Below are 17,394 nucleotides of genomic sequence, written 5' to 3'. Positions count from 1 at the left end.
ATTCAACATGAACTCATCAAACGTTTTTCACCCTGTGCTACAATTGATTTCATATTCCTTGTTCAATCAACATCTTTAATATCTTAATAAATAATTTGGCCACAAATATTCATAATTGTTCAAGCATGCATGGAATGTGGAAATGGAGTGAACTAATACTCATTTTTATTGAATGATATCCATGAGTCATAATGAATCATAAAGTACAAAGAGCAAGATATATTTATATGATTATGATGATGATGATAGCAGTTAATGTCTACTAAGATTAAAATGGTCCTATCACACCTTAAGAATTTAAGAAATTATTTTGATTTTTTAGAATTTTTTTTCTATGATTAAAAGACAATAAGATAAGATAAGCATTCAAAAATCATCAAAGTCATAGGTAATAAATCAATGTATTACATATCCCATACATACATGTAAACATCAACATCAACATTAGAATGTTTGATTGGCATTTGTAGGGATCGACAAAAAAAATACTTTCACAATTTAGTGTTCATTGCTTCAAAAGGGTAAAAATATGTTTTTCATCGAGGACTTGTTCAATAGTAGGCATCATATCAATGCATTTTGTTCATGATGATTTGAGGGACATGATTGTTTACCTTAATGGTGATTTCTATAGTCACTCTAGATCATATATTAGGGATAAAGTTGTGCCCAAAGTTTGGCACACGTGATTCTATTCTATCCTATCTCATGGTTTTTCCAATTATGCACAAGTAATTAATTCAATAGGGCCTCACTAGGCACTTTTATGTATATATGAATGTTTACCCTTACATTCAAAGCTACAAGTCAACTCCCACTTAGTTATTGCATATTTTTGGTTATATCAGAGTTCATTACAATGGTATTTGAGTGGGGAGGGCCTTTTATAACAATGAACTAGCATAGAAACATATTATCCCAAAATATTTCTTGTTTCTACCCAAGTGATAGTAAATAGAAGCAATAAAATTCCCAAATGAACAACCTTCATAGTTCCTTGGATGCCAAACAAGTTGTCAAGAGGAAATACTTCCTTAAATGTTGGGTTTCCCGTGATTTATCTATCAAAACTAAAATTAAAAATGTGCTTCTCCCAATACTCTCTTCAACAATCCCAAATGAAAGTCGTACATGTCTACAAGTAATTGTCAATATATATGAGATTGAAATCCCTCCCTAATAATAGCCAGTACTTGTTTGTGTTTTATTAGTGATTATGCACAATCCTCAAGTAGAACAACTAGTGAAATTGATGCTAGCGACCTTAGAAACTCTTGGGTATAATAATGAAATATATCATCATATGTTCTTACACAGTGTATTATCATAGTTGTTGTACAATGCATGGATGTGCTAGATGGTGAAAATGAGGTGTTCCCTACAACAACAATGATTACGTACACTTATGTTAATTTTGCAGAACCAAGTTTTGCACCTGACAATGATAAAATTTGTATTTTTTACATTATTGATAAAACAACCTTTGCTCAATTATGCACATTCTAGTGCACATGGACCTCCTAAACTGCACATATCTGTGGATCTAGGTTTTTCCCCTTTAAAGCACTCAATACAATTTAATTTCTTCTAAACCCTTGACTGGTATGTCCTTGCTCCCTCCCTCTAAAGAATGATCTCATCATTGTTGATATGTGCAAAACCTAAAAATTGGCCTCCCTCCCAGATTGCAACCTCTTATACCTTACCTCAAGGGTACCATTGACAATATTTCTAAAGTTTTGAAGATAAAAGAGATCAAAACATTCTTTAGACCTCACACTACAATTAGACAAATGATGAAATTAGTGAAAGATGACATTGACCACTTATGATAAAATTGTGTTTACAAGATAGAATGCTCCTGTGGGAAATGCTATATTGGAGAAACTGGGTGCTCCCTAAAAGAAACGATCAAGGAACACAATGTTGACATAAAACATGAAAGGATTACAAACTCAACAATTATTAAATATTTCAAGAACACAAAGAATCACATAAGCTTGGAAAATGCCAAAGTTCTTACTAAATAAAACCACTATTATAGATGTTGGATAAGGGAAGCCATGGAGATAAAATAAATACCTAACAATATTAATAGAGATAGTGGCCTCGAGATCAATAAACATTGGTGTTCTCTACTAATCATGAAAAATAAGATATAGTCCTTGTTTTTCACAACCTTCCTTTGTCCTTTGCTCCTCTTCCTTTCTTCTTTTTCCTTCCTCCTCTTCCTTTTTTCTTATCCCTTGTCTTCCTTATTGAATCTATTCCCATCTCTACCCCTCTCCTCTCTCTTTACCTTTTCCCCTATTTATTATCATTTTTACCTTTATGTGTTTTTTGCCTTATTTTTTTGATATTACCTTTAGTTTAGGTTTATATAATTTAGTTACTTAGATTACTTTGTATAAGTTTCTAGGTTTTTTAGTTTAATTATAAAACATGTATATCTTATTTACTATATACTACTACAGAATTGAATATTCTACATACATACTATTACCGTATTAGATAATATACTTTAGCATATAAACTAGTATTATATTTCACCTTTACATTTTTCTTACTTTTCCTTTGTCGACTTATTATAGGTGGGTTATTAGGGTTTCCAATAGAACACCTCTTGAAAACAATCACAACATTATTTATTTCTCCACCCGCGCTTCATATTTATGCATATCTTGAAGATGGACCTGATTGGTAGTTCTGAGTCATTGATTGAATTTTTTAAATCTGTGGATGTTCCTCCATTGATCAACAATCCCAACCATAAAAACCTAAAAACTATAATTATTTCTGAGTAAACTCATTAATGTAAATTTATTAACTAGACAGTTACTAAATCAATTCACTTCTAGAATTTATAAGAAATAAAATAAAATATAAAATATAAAATAGTTTAAGCAAAATAAATCATACACATACACAGAAAATTATGCTCTTCAAGTTTGCTCTCCATTAACATTAGCCTTACAACATACCAAGTGTTGCAATTTCTAGAAGCAAAACTAAAATTATCAACTTTCCACCTAATATCAATACTAGAGTCATTTATCTAGAAACTTTTGAGTAATAGTATAATCTTTCCTTCAAGATGGAATACATGGGGTTAATTTTCCTATAAAAATAGCATGTTGATGTGAGAATTTAGTGACAACGTAGTGTTGGTGTTCAGATATAAACTATAGAAATCACCCAATCCACATTTAATTGTCAACCCGGGGTTCTACCAGTTCTTTCAAGGCTATCACGCATGGTATGTGCAAGCCACAATTTCCCTACGCAGTAGTGAACATTAACTATACAGTCATCAATGTGTAACAACAATAAGAGTAACAACAAGTAATAACTGTAACAACAATAAGGACTCACAACAAAACAAACTTAATGAACTATTACAATGATAAGGAAATAATCACAACATAAATAAATCTACACACACCACTAATCCAATAGGACCTGATCAGGAGAGTGGGCCCAACTCTCTGATCAGGGTTGTGGAAAAAAGATCGAAGACTAGATAATTCTTAGAAGATCAAGATTGCATTAATCAAAAGGAAAACACTGAAGTTTGCGACTACATTCTCAAAGGAAACTTTCAATATCTGATATGCTCCCTATATGCGTTATCTTCCTTTTTCTCTATGATTTGTGTCTTTTAAATATACAAACAACAAAGAGAAATTTACAACAAACTAATTACAAAATTATTTCCCATACAATTTAGATTGATTACAAAATCTCAACAAGCAAGATGAGATCTAAAAGATCTTCCCATCATGATTCAGCTGGAACAAGTCGAATTTGGTTATTGCAAATTGGGCAATTTGGAAAACAACCACAACAGATTATATGCAAATATATCCTTCGAAGAACCTTGATTTTCTCCCAATCCCGACCGAATTATGGAAATATGCCTATTGGGAAACTAATTTGGTCCGTTCTACACAAAACCTATGCCTCAGATTTTCAATATTATTCTTCATTTTCTAGAAACGTCCAACGCAAAATTGTCACTTTTTATTCTAGGGAATTTCTGAGTTGGAATATTTGATTATGAACTGAAGATCAAATTTGCAATCTGGAAGAGATCTTGGAGGCTAAAATCATGAGTGACGTTATAAAAAATTCATCAATAAACCATCATTGGAAAAATCATGCATAATAATTGTCAATTTATTAAAATAAAGGAGAACAAATATTACTTATCCACAAGAGCATAAATAATTATAAATGGAATTATATAATAAATTATGATAAATAATGTGATAAAAGAATAGTATAAATGGATGAAATAGATGTTAATAAGTGATAATAATAATGAAAAATTAGTAGCCCAACATCTCCCCCAAACTGAACATGTTGCATGTCTCATGTACCCCAATGCCTCTATATTAGCCAAGCTGTAATACAATAATCAAAATGCTCACCCCAATTCATGATATTGATGGAACAAAAGGTCTCTTCCCCAAATGCTTCTTTAAAACAATAGTTGTTCAATTCTATCATTGTTGGTGAAGCTGTAACAATTTTCATATTTACTTTCAATCATATGAAGTTGCACCAAAGTATGATACAACTAAAAACAAACTTCATTAACCATTCTCCAAAAAATTTCAAACCAGATTTTGCTGAAATTTTGCGAGAAAATTTATACTATATCAATGCTTCTCCAATCCGAAAATCAAATCTCTCTGATGCACAGATCTAGAGATATAAATAAAATGGTTGTAGGTAATGATGCTTAATTTATCAAAATTGTAAATTAGTTTTGATTGGAATTTGACGAATTTGTTCCTATTACCTCAATACTTTTCAACACCAAAAATCAAAGCAATCTAATGAACGAATTTCAATATATTAGCAAAATGGTTGTAGGTAACAACGCATGATTTTTTGAATTTATCAATTGGTTTAGCTTAAAAATTTATTGGTTAATGATACCTCTTTGTTGTCCAAAAATCACAAGAATCCAATTGATAGTTTTAAAGATATACACAAATCAATTTATGAACTATAAAAGAAAATGAAATTGTATACCTTAAATGAGGAAGAAATGAGAAAACATCCATCATGCATAGAAACTCTTCCCCCAAACTGGAGAATTAGCATGCCCTCATGCTACACTAGAAAACAAATTGAGGTGGTTGCTACAATCGTTGTTGAAATCTTTGCTTGGTGTATAACAACATGAAATAAGAGAGGTTTTGAGAATGAATAATGAGATTGATGGATGATAAAGAATATTAATGGCATGGTCATGATGAATAATTTAATGAATGTAACACTCCCCCAAATTGAAATCTTTTGCGGTTCTAAAAAATGAGAAGTGGTAAAGAAGGGGAAATAATGGTTGAAAAATATGAGTGAATAATGCTCAGTGGTTTTTTTTTTTAATGACATTCTCTTAAACTTTTAATAAATAAAAAAACTTATGCTATTTTACCTCTGTAAAAATGTGGAATGGAATTTATGGATTGACATTTGTTGAAGCTGATGTAGGCTGAGCTAATGCTAAAAGTGATGTGAAAGGTGGAAGCCATGCAAGCTGAAATAAAGTAATCAGAAAGTGTAGCAGGATTTCGTTCCCCCAAATTGATTAGTTTCCTTGTCATCAAGATTTATTTAACACATCTCATGAATATCCTCAATAATTAATTCCAATTACTTGGGATTCAAAATCAGAATTAAGCATCTTTATTCTACCCCAAAATAGTAGTGTTGTTAAGCTATAAATAAATGGTAATTTATTGGGAAAAGCAACTATATTTGGTTAAAGATATGATACTTGTAGAATAAAGGAATGATAGATTAGATGATACAAAATGAAAAATATCAAATATCCTAAAAGTTTATCCCTGACGTGTAAAGTAAATATTTTAAACTCAATAATAGATATAAACCATAACCACCATCATTTAAGAAATGATTAGATATCACCCCATTAACCATGAGTTCTAGCAAACCTTATATATGCAACAATGGGCTTTATCGGTAGTTATTTTCGAGAAAACAAGGTAACCAAGTAGATCATAGTATTGAATTAAATTCTATACAATAGGCATGGTCACTGCTGCGAGTAGGCGTCCATAGCCTTGACAGGGATGCCATTTTAACCCATTGAGATGCCAGTGTACCATCTATTAGAAATAAGTACATAGTTACAAAAGCATTTCAATTTACTTAGATGTTTACTGAAGATCATGTTTTTGGCTTGGTAACCAGTTAATAACAATTCCATTCATGGGATCTAACAAAAGTGAACAAGTCGGCTCGTGATGAGACCTCTTGTCCTTTAGTTTTATGACCGAAGGTCATTACCCTGACTTGGTGACCAGTAGTGGTAATGTCACTCTATTAGGACCTATGATCATGGTAGGTCAGCTCGTGATGAGACATCCTATCCTCTAGTTGATTATTTATGTTTAAAATTCAACTATGGTTATTGTTAATCAACAAAATATTACTTAATAGATGGGGTGGCAGTCGAGCTCCTTAAGAGCTAGGGATGGCAAAAAAAGTTTTGTAGTACCTATCTTCAACTTGGGTAGTTTTTCTTCTAAAAAACTAATAACCTTCAAATGATTGTTGACAAATATATTTTGCTTTGTTAGGATTGGGGTTGAGGAACAATTCATTAGATAGTGACGAAAAGATTCAAATACAATTTTGTGGTCATCATAATAACTTTTAAAAGATCAAGGACTTGACCAGTTAGGAAAGTTGAAAGTTGGCATGATGAAATCATATTTGCATAATTATTCCTTAAAAATAAGATTATGTTTATAGATAAACAAAGATAAATTGACTACCCAATCATTATGTCAAAGAGGACCTAGACCATTGAAAGTATTTCCCATTCACCAAGTTAATGTCGTCGCACGTGATTCAAGTTCCATTGTGCCAGGATAAGTGTGCAAGGTATGATGATGTCATAAGTGAAATACCAATCAAATCCACAGAGTTAGTCAGGGATGTACCTAGCGACTTACCTTGGCAGAGTATCAGCATGGGTGGAGTAACAACATTGGTGGAGTAACATCACCAACGGAGTAACAACACTGGCGGAGTAACAACACCAACAGAGTAACATCAGCAGAGTAACAAAACCGGCAGAGTAACAACATGGCGAAGTAACAACACCGATGGAGTAACAACATTAGCTAAGTAACAACACCGACGCAGTAACAACACGAACGAAGTAATAGCACCTGCAGAGTAACAACACCAGTGGAGTAACAACACCAGCAGAGTAACAACACTAGTTGAGTAACAACATTGGAGGAGTAACAACAACGACGAAGTAAGAACACCATAATAGTCTTTGATATTAGATCTGAGGAAACCATATACTGATAAAAATGGGAAAAAAATGGATAGATGTGGAGCAACATCATGAAACTTAAGAACTTCATTTTATTTTGAGAACAAAAAAATGTGACTTTGAGGTAAACAATACCTAAAAAATAAAAACAAAAGAGAAATCAGAAAAGAAACGACACTTTATTGAAAAACAAAAAATAAATAAGTAACTTAAGTTACAACGGTTGTGATTTTGGTTGCAACAATGTTTTTTTCTAAGGGAATCATCAATCTGTTTCAATGGTGAATGAAAAATGGTATTTTGGAAAAGAAAAAGAAAAAGAAAATGCTTTGGCGGAAATGAATTGGATCTTCAAATGGAAATCAATTCCCCATTTCTCCTATTATAAATTTGTTAAGTGATGAAAAGTCTTCATGTTGTTTTCTTTGTGTTGGTGAACAATAGCGGGAACAATTTGCAACAAACTCTTATGATTTTTTATTTATTTATTTATTTATTTTTTTAATCATGGCACCTAGAAAGACTGAAAATCATATGATATCAGATTTTTTAATGGATGCCTGGATGAAATGCCCTTATTTAATTAACATTGTCTTCAAGAATCACTTTTTCATAAATGAACCTCCTTTATTCTCCTTGGACCTGCAAAAAAACACGAGCATCTACCTGCAATAAAACATAAAATCATGGAAGAAGAGAGGTGTGTGGGCTCTCTTAATCCAAGAAATATGAAAAAAATAAAAAATAATTAGTTGATAAAACAAATCCATGGAAAGATGAACAAAGGAAAATTTATTTGTTACCTGCAGAAGAGCAGTGGTCGACCATACTAACCAGCAATGTTTTAATCATAAATCCTTTGCTTTTCATCTAATTTGAATGATTCCAAAGCCAAATGAAATTTAATTCAAAGAGATATCACCAATAGAAACAAGTTTTAAAAATTCCATGATATGATATGTAAAATTTACTTAGAACAACCTGCATAATAGAGCCATTTTCGATTTCCCAACTTAGACCAATAATTGATATTTTAATCATAACATTTTCGTTTCATATCAGATTGAACTGATTAAAATTGTGAGATTAAAGTAGATTCATGTAAATATCTCCAATATAAACATGTTTTGAATACATGAAGAATTGATGAGTCAAATGTGCTAAGGTATGACCGAAAAAAGAGAGTTTTAAGGGTGTTGATTTATGAGAAATAGTCAATATTTTAGTCATAAATTTCTCATTTGATATTGAAATTGAGTGATTAAAATTGCATTGTAAACTATATTAGTAGAGGAATATACCATAAAAACATATTTCCAAAATCTAGTCGTTTAGGCCTCCAAAAAACTATTTGTCCCAACTTTGTTCCTGAGCTGCCTACTAGACATCCTGTCAATGTTTTGGTCATAAATTTTTCATTTCAAATCCAATTGGAGTGATTCAAATTTGATTGGAAAGTATAAATAAGGGGATACTTATGATAGAAACATGTTTTTAAAATATTGTTAGGAAAAATACTGAGAGGATGGGGGGGTGAATCAATATTTACAAATCAATAACCTTTTCCATTTCATAATCAGATTTATATACACTACTTCAGTGAAGGGAACTCGCATGTGCATGGAATTGTTCTTAAGGCAAACAACGTATATCTATTGAACTTATGATTCAGTTAATTCATTATATGTTGATCTTTAATCAATGCATCAGTACTTTATTAAACATTAAATAGTAAGCATGTGTAGTAATAACATAATAAAGCATCACACATAAGCAACACACATGAACACCGAGATTTAAGGTGGAAATCCAATGTGGGAGAAAAACTACCTACTGCTGTCATCTCTATCTTCTTTTAATATAAGTAATATATGTTTACAATCTTGTATTGGCGCAGACTCATACCAGTACGCAGGCACCCACCTGCAAAAGGCTACAACCTTCTCTCATTCTCTAGATTCTACTGGAAGGGAGCTACAACCCCCTAGCTCTTGTACTAGCTGATATGTTTACCAGTACGTAGGCACTAGCCTACAGAAGGCTCAAACCTTCACTAGTTCTCCAGCTACTACTGGAAAGGGGCTCCAACCCCCTAGCTCTTGCACTGGCCGATATTTTTACCAGTACATAGGCACTGACCTACATAAGGCTACTACCTTCACTCTTTCTCCAGGGACCTCGTTTCATAAATTTTCAGACTGGATACTCCTAGTACACAACAAAATATGAAGGCCACGTTTCATCAAATTTTCATAATGGACCCATCAATAACATTGAAGCTCAAAATAAATACCACTATAATACGACCAATCACTAAAACCCATCAACTCTGAAGGAAATCACAATCAATCAATCTGAAAAATCGGATCACTATCACTAGAACACAACGCTGAACCCAGAACTCTGCATCAACAACTATAACCAACTGCAACTTCAAGCATTATATTCCAGAATGTATACACTACTTAGAAGTGCCAAACCAGTGTGTATATGCGCCTTCACCAAGACGAACCAATGTATAGATCTGCAGATAAATACTTATAACTTCGCAGCTATTCCAAACTTCACATATACTCAGATAATAGAATATAAAGGATAAAACATATTTTAGCAATCATATATAGACTATCCATTATCATACCGCATAATGATAATTCATTTCAGGTCTTATGATCCTTATCCATCATTATATCTCATCCATCATCAAACACTTAGGTGCATACTTAGTTCAGATCAAGAAAAGCACCAGAAACCCATAAGATGCATATTTTCTTTTGTTCTAACTCTTCATAAGATATTCATTGCTTTCACACCTATCCCTTTGATCTTCTCCTTCTTATATACTTAGATCCTTTTCCAATACCTCAGACGAATACCATAGTTATGCTATTGGTATTCTTTGATGGTATCAATATTCTTTGCCGCTCTCATTACCATTGGTCAATACCATGGTAGGAACCCCTAGTATTATTTAATCTTAGTTTTCCATCCCATACATGCTTTTCCTTTTTTGAAAGTGTGTGCATACGTATACACTCTTTTTGTTCTATGTACCCATGCGTATACACTACTTCGACTTGGTGAACCAACGTATTCTTCTTAAAACATTCTCTTTCGTCAATCTCTGGATTCTGATCTATATCCTTTGCTGTTACCTTTGAATTGACCTGTTGCACTTTGAACAACCATCATACATCACTGATTCATTTCTGGGTATCATATATGTGAGTTTTCATCAAGGACAACACCTATACCATAATCCCAAAAAATATGTCTAATTGGTCCCTCAAAACATGACTATTCCGACTGTGTTTTCAGTGATTTTATCAAGGCCACAAGCCATAAGATACGATAAACAAGCAATTTTTCCGAAATGATTATGAGTGTTTGCAGAAATATGATTTTAAATATAATATGTCTACATACAAAAATAAATTCAAATAGCTACCACTGATATTGATTTACTCAACATATTGTAGCAAACACAATTCTTTTTACATATAATGAAACTTATTTATTTATGTACTTATTTATTCTATTTTCTACACTAACCTACCCTACCTTAAAAAATAAAATACACTTACATATAAGAGTACTTCCAATGTTGATAAGTTGGAAAGAGATACCAGGTCAATTTTTTGGGGACATAGAGGCAAAGAGAAATCTGAGGGAGATGGGCCGAAGACGAAGGGAGATGGGGTTAGGGTTGTGAGGCAGCTTCGGATCATAGGCTTTAGGAAATACTGCTCATCTCCACAGTTAGCCCCCTTAACTCCTATAATCATCATCTCAACAGCTTACAGATCCTGTCCACCGGTTTGACGTTTTCCCATCGATGGTTTCGGTCCCTCTCACCGACATTCCCTGTTCTCTTGCATCGATCCTACAGGCAGCTGTCAGCTAGCTGGATTGACAGTTATGGAGGATCTTCTTGATTATTCTGCGGACCCTTCGGAGGATGTGCCCATTTGGACACAACCCAGGACCACTACAGAGGGTTTTTTCTCATTTGACCATGAACTCTCTGAGGAAGTAGAAGGCCTCCCCTCCTTTTCTTAGTCCTTTACCCAACCATTGATACCCTCCATCTCGCTACCTGAAGGTGCTCCTGCTATCCAAGAATACAACTCCCATCCCCCATTACCACATTCTCTAGCCTTGGGTGAGCCGTTTCATCATCTGGGGGAGCAAACCCTAGGGGCGATCTCTGGTGCTTTACCCTCTTCGGCCAGATTAATTAAACCCCCGAATGCCCATCCATTGACTACCGCATCACAGGCGCCCGACACAACGGAATTTTTGACTCCGGTGGCTACACCACTTGGAAAATTTCTAGGTATCGACTCTATCCCTGGATTTTTTGACTCCATCCTGGTGAAGACCACATCTATGGCTAGGGTTTTTGCCTCTCAGGTGACTGCACATCCTATTGGGATTTCTGAAGGTTCAGGCAGTAGAGTCAGAGGGGTATCCAAAAGGAAGCAGTGCCTTCAACTCTGAAGCAGTGAGACATTCCTCAAGCTATCAGAGGATATTCCACTGCTAGAAACTATGGACTCAACGGAAAAGGTTCTTGTGGGGAGGGTTTGTGGCAGGCACTACAGTGTCGAGCATCTACAGAAATGGACGATGGAGGTTTGGGGCCATCATATGATGGAACCCCCTAGGGTTCAAACGTTTTTCAAGGGATGGTTTGCGCTGAGGTTCAGCTGCTTGGCCCATACCAATTGGGTTCTCTCTACTATTTGGCATATAGATCAAGCCCCTGTGCTTCTTCGACGATGGATGCCAATGTTTGATCTTGAGCTAGAAAGGGTTGATGTTGGACCAATCTGGGTTCGGCTCCTAGGGCTGCCCTTTCATTTCTGGACGGAAGAAGTCTTCAGGTGAATTGGGGATGCTATGGGAACTTACCTCACTTACGACGCCTCCTTCCAGACTACAGGATGTATAGCTTTTGCTAGGATCTTAGTACATTTAGATCTCTCTGATGGTTTACTGGAACACATTAATATTCAATGGTGGAATGTTACAAGGAAACAGTTATTGGATTATGAAGGAGTCCCCTTCAGATGTAGGCGGTGTCATAAAGTGGGGCATCTCTTCAAGGATTTCCCACTTAATGGTGGGAAGCTCAGGAAGACAAATAGAGCATACTCTCAGGAACTTTTGGAGCTGGAGTCATAGGGGCATGCAGAACTAGTAAGGGAGGACCAACCTCGGGTAAATGGGGATTAGCTTGGGAAAACAGTTTCATCAGCACAGCCTGCATAGCTTGGCACTAAGGAATTGGCTCCGACACCTGCACAGACCACTCAGAAGAAGCGAGGTAGGCCTCCTCGCTATCCCCCTCCCCCGCCTCTTGAACAATCCATGGTAGCCTCTGGAGACTCCAATGCATCGGGTAAGATCTTCACTCATTCTGTACCCTCGCATTGCTTCTCTGATTTGCATGATATTTCTTTATCTAGACTTCCTTTGGGTTCGGGTTTGGCAATTTCTTTAGATTCCACTGCCCAGATTGATTGCCATATAGCTCCCCCTCCCCCTATCATCTCTTTCACTCCCCCCCCTGCTGATTACCCCCCCTCTGGCACCTTCATCCTCTGCGTAGGCTCCTCCTGCATCTGGATACCACACTCGTTCAAAGGCTAGGAAACTGGCGTTGGACCAGGTTGGTCTCGATATTATCCCCTCCCCTCCCCCTCCTAAGCTTCACCGAGGTCGACCCTCTTCCGTCTCCATTGCACAATATCAGGCGGTTGATGATATTGCATTAGGTATTCAGTCCACTATTCTAGGGGTCCTTAGAGCTAGAGTTACCCCTGCCGAACCCCCGACATGAAGATCTTATCCTTCAACTGTAGAGGGCTTGCTAGGCCTGAGAAAAAACTAGCTCTCTGTAGGTTATTCTACGCCGACTCGCTGGACCTCATCTTTTTACAGGAAACCCTCGGTCCTGCTGCTGATATTACTCGCACTCTGGAGAATATACTACCTGGGTGGAAATTCACTGGATTAGATGCCCATGGTAGGTCTAGGGGTCTGGCCCTAGGATATAACACTCGATATATCAAGCTTCTCAATTGTTGGTGAGGGGTTGGTCATATTGGGGTGGATATCCATACAGCCGACCTAGGAATGACTTTTAGAATCTTCAATATATATGGGCCTTGCCAAAACAGGTCTATATTTTTGGAGAAGCTTCTGGGCTCGGCTTTGTTTACTACTGATCATATAATACTTGGAGGAGATCTCAATTTTTCCATAGGACACTTAGAGTCTTGGGGTCATCGTGCTCAGTCAGACACTCTCTCTAATTTCTTCTCTGCCACTCTGGAATTACACCACATGATCGACATTCCCTCTCCCAAAATCCAAGCCACCTGGAGAGAAATAATAGGACTGGAGAGAATGGGTTTTCCAGAATACTAGATCACTTCTTAGTTAAAGAAAATGTCCTGGATTTGGGCCTTCGCATCAGGGAATGGGTCGATTAGGGGGGATCTTGGACCATCTGCCTATCTACATGGAAATTGATGCAGGTAGAGGAAAACCCAAGGGACCATATAAATTCTGCTCTGCATGGCTCAAGGAAGCCTATTATATCAACATGGTTACAGAATACTGGAAAGCAAATCCACCTGGTGGTAGGGGAAATTTTTCGGAGGGATTCATTAATAACCTCTCAGAGCTGAAGAAATTGTAAAAAAACTGGGCTTATCACAAAAGAATCCAGGATAATCTCACTCTGTGACAAATTGAACTCGAGCTGGTAAATTTTGAAATGATCTGGGTAGACTGTACAGTTCTGAGGAACATAAGGAGAAGATCACATCCCTCTACATAGCTCGAAGCAAAATTCTTAAGGACAGAGAAGAAGCATGGAGGCTGAGAAGCAGAGCTATTTGGATGCAGGAAGGGGATGCAAATACCAAATTTTACCATAAGTTCGCCAATGGGAGGAAGGTGATTAATACTATATGGCAACTTCAGGATGAACAGGGACAGATCGCTAATACTTTCCCTTGACTGGCCACTCTTGCCACCTCTCACTTCAAAAGGGCATATAGTGCTCCTTGGGACACTAATTTGGCCGAGATCATCAGAGTAGCCCAACATTTCCCACGATTTGTGGAGAAAGAAGAGGGTATTGACTTGATGAAAGAAGTCACTCTGGAAGAGCTGGAGGCCACTTTAAAATGGTTTAAAAAGGACAAGAGCCCTGGACCTGATGGTTGGACTATTGAGTTCTACCTAGCTTTTTTCGACATCATTGGTGCAGACTTATTACATGTTATTGAGGATTCCAGAAACAATGGACATCTAGAGGCATCCATCACCTCTACTTTTATCGCTCTTATTCCAAAATCTGATAATCTGCTCTCCTTTGATGAATATCACCCAATTTCGCTCTGCAACTACTTGTACAAGATCATTGCCAAAATCATTTCCAATCAGATGCGGGCCATACTTTCCAATCATATTTCACCTGAACAATTTTCCTTCCTCTAAGACAAGCAGATATATGACGCCATTGGCACTGCCCAGGGAGTCTTACATTCTCTCCACACCAAAAATGGCTTTTGACAAAGTGAACTGGTTGTACATAAGAATGCTTTTAACCCATCTTGGGTTTCCCTTCAATTTCATCAAATGGATTATGTGTTGCATCACTAACATCCCGTTTAGTGTCCTGGTCAATGGGAGTGCATCCCCTTTTTTCTTCTTGGAAAGAGGTTTGAGGCAGGGATGTCCTCTTTCGCCGCTACTTTTTCTACTGGTTATGGAGGGGCTAAGTAGGATCATCAAGGAAGAGCACAGAAGAGGCAGACTACAGGGTATCAAGATGACAGATGATTGCACGCTCACACATCTACTATTTGTGGATGATGTTCTGATCTTCCTTAATGGAAGTATTGGAGACCTCACCAATATCAAAGCCTCTTTTACCTTATTTCAGGAAGCAACGGGCATGATGATCAATGAAAATAAATCTACACTTACAACAACAACATGCACTCAGCATGAATTACAGTTTGGCCTACACTGCTTCCAGTTTACATAGCTGAATCTTTCTAATGGACTAAAATATCTGGGGTATAAATTGAAGCCCATTGGATACAAGATTGCTGATTGGACCTGGCTCATCACTAAATTGGAGAAAAGAATCAACATTTGGTACCTCAAATATTTATCACGAGCTGGTCGACTTACTCTTGTCAAGAGTGTCTTGGAAGCCACTCCTGTATACTAGATGTCCCTGGCTTGGATTCCTAGAGGAATTCTAACCAGAATACAAGCAATTTGCTGCAGATTCTTATGGAGGGGAAGCCAACTAGGAAATATTTTTGCATGGGTCAAATGGGACGCTCTCAATCTACCAAAAAAATGGGGAGGTTGGGGGCTTAAGAAACTAGATGACTTTTCCTCTGCATTGGCTGCAAAGCTTGGGTGGCACCTGGTCACATCTGATAGCCTTTGGACGAGAGTGACTTCATTGAAATATATTGCCCCCTTACAAATCTTGGATTGGATCCGAAGGCTGCACTGGAACAATTTTGAGTTTTCGACCATTTGGAAGGCTGTCATAAAAGCTTTGGACCCCATTCGGGCTGGCCTTACTTGGAAAATACACTTAGGTCTCAGCATCCATATTGGTATTGACCCGTGGGTTGGATGTGGAAAAGCACATAGATTGCCACCTGAACTTCTCCAACACCTCAGGGAACACAATATCTCACTCATAGCTCATATTGCAGACAGAGCAAACTCTACTTTTCTCTACTAAGCTTGGAAATCTGCCTTCCAGCTCAACATTCCCCCTCAATGGAAAAAAAATTGGGAAGATTATACTTGGGCTCTATCAGAAGCTCACATTCGCATATCTGAAGGAGAAGACGAACTCATTCGGGCATTAGCTAAATCGAGCAGATTCTCCCCAAAGGAAGGATACTTGATATTGTCAGAAGCAAGGAAACCACCAACAATTCAGGCATGGTGGAAACATCTATGGAAGCTGAAGGCCCCCCAAGGACTAGGCTACTTATGTGGTGCATCTTGAACAATAAAATCCCTACAGGGGATAACCTTCAAAAACGCACCTTTCACGGCCCTCACTGGTGTTATCTGTGTAAAATAGATTCTGAATCTGTTAATCACCTATTTGTCATCTGCCTGGAAGCCCACAAGATATGGTCTCTCTTAACATCTGCTATTTCCCCTCCCTTTCACTAGTTTGCAGACACAATTGATGCGGCATGGAACCTTTAGCACTCCTCGATTCCCCCCCACAAGCTACGCAACCTCCCCTTGTCGTTTTGCTGGGAAATTTGGATCGTCCACAATATCCTAATATTTAAAAACACCCCTCCTTGCTGGTCTATCATTGTTGCTAAGGTCTTCGCTGATTTTTCTCTCATCCCTGATGACCCCCCTCTCTCGAGGCCAAGGAACATTACTCCGGAAGTTTTTGATCCCCATATTCCTCAGGCATATTTTGATGGTGCTGCTCAGGAGGATGGCTGCGGTGGAGGGGCCATACTACATATCTCTGCAAATCACTCATATAGCATGCTCCTGGGTTTTAGAAGAGGCACCAACAATTATGCGGAGTTATTAGCAACAAAACACCTCATACTATTTGCATTGGAGAAGAACTGCCGAGCCTTACAATTATTTGGGGATTCTAAAATTGTTTGTGACTAGTTGAATAGAACCACTAGATGCTGGTCTTTCTCTTTGAGACATATTCTGGATGAGACTCTGAGGTTGATTACTCATTTTGATTTTTTTACTTGCAATCACATCTACAAGGAGCAGAACACAGTTGCCGACCACCTTTCCAAAGAAGCTGTGCTCTGGGAGCCGGACATCTGGATGATCCGCGAACAGATTGATGGTGCCCATTATCAGTACTATCATCAGCCTTTTATGGATATTATTGCTTAGATTGCAGGGCACCTGGATGTTTAAATTTTGTATATATACTACACTTCTAGATAGTTCTATTGAACTTATATCATGTTTAACAATATTTTTTGGACTGTTACCACCCTACATGGATCAAA

This window comes from Pinus tabuliformis, chromosome 1_1 (assembly GCF_031772625.1).
Source record: "Pinus tabuliformis cultivar Carrire ecotype Pingquan chromosome 1_1, CPIR1, whole genome shotgun sequence".
NCBI classification, from domain to species: Eukaryota; Viridiplantae; Streptophyta; class Pinopsida; order Pinales; family Pinaceae; genus Pinus; species Pinus tabuliformis.
The sequence above is the reverse complement of the archived record's forward strand: the minus strand, read 5'-3'. Positions refer to the sequence as shown.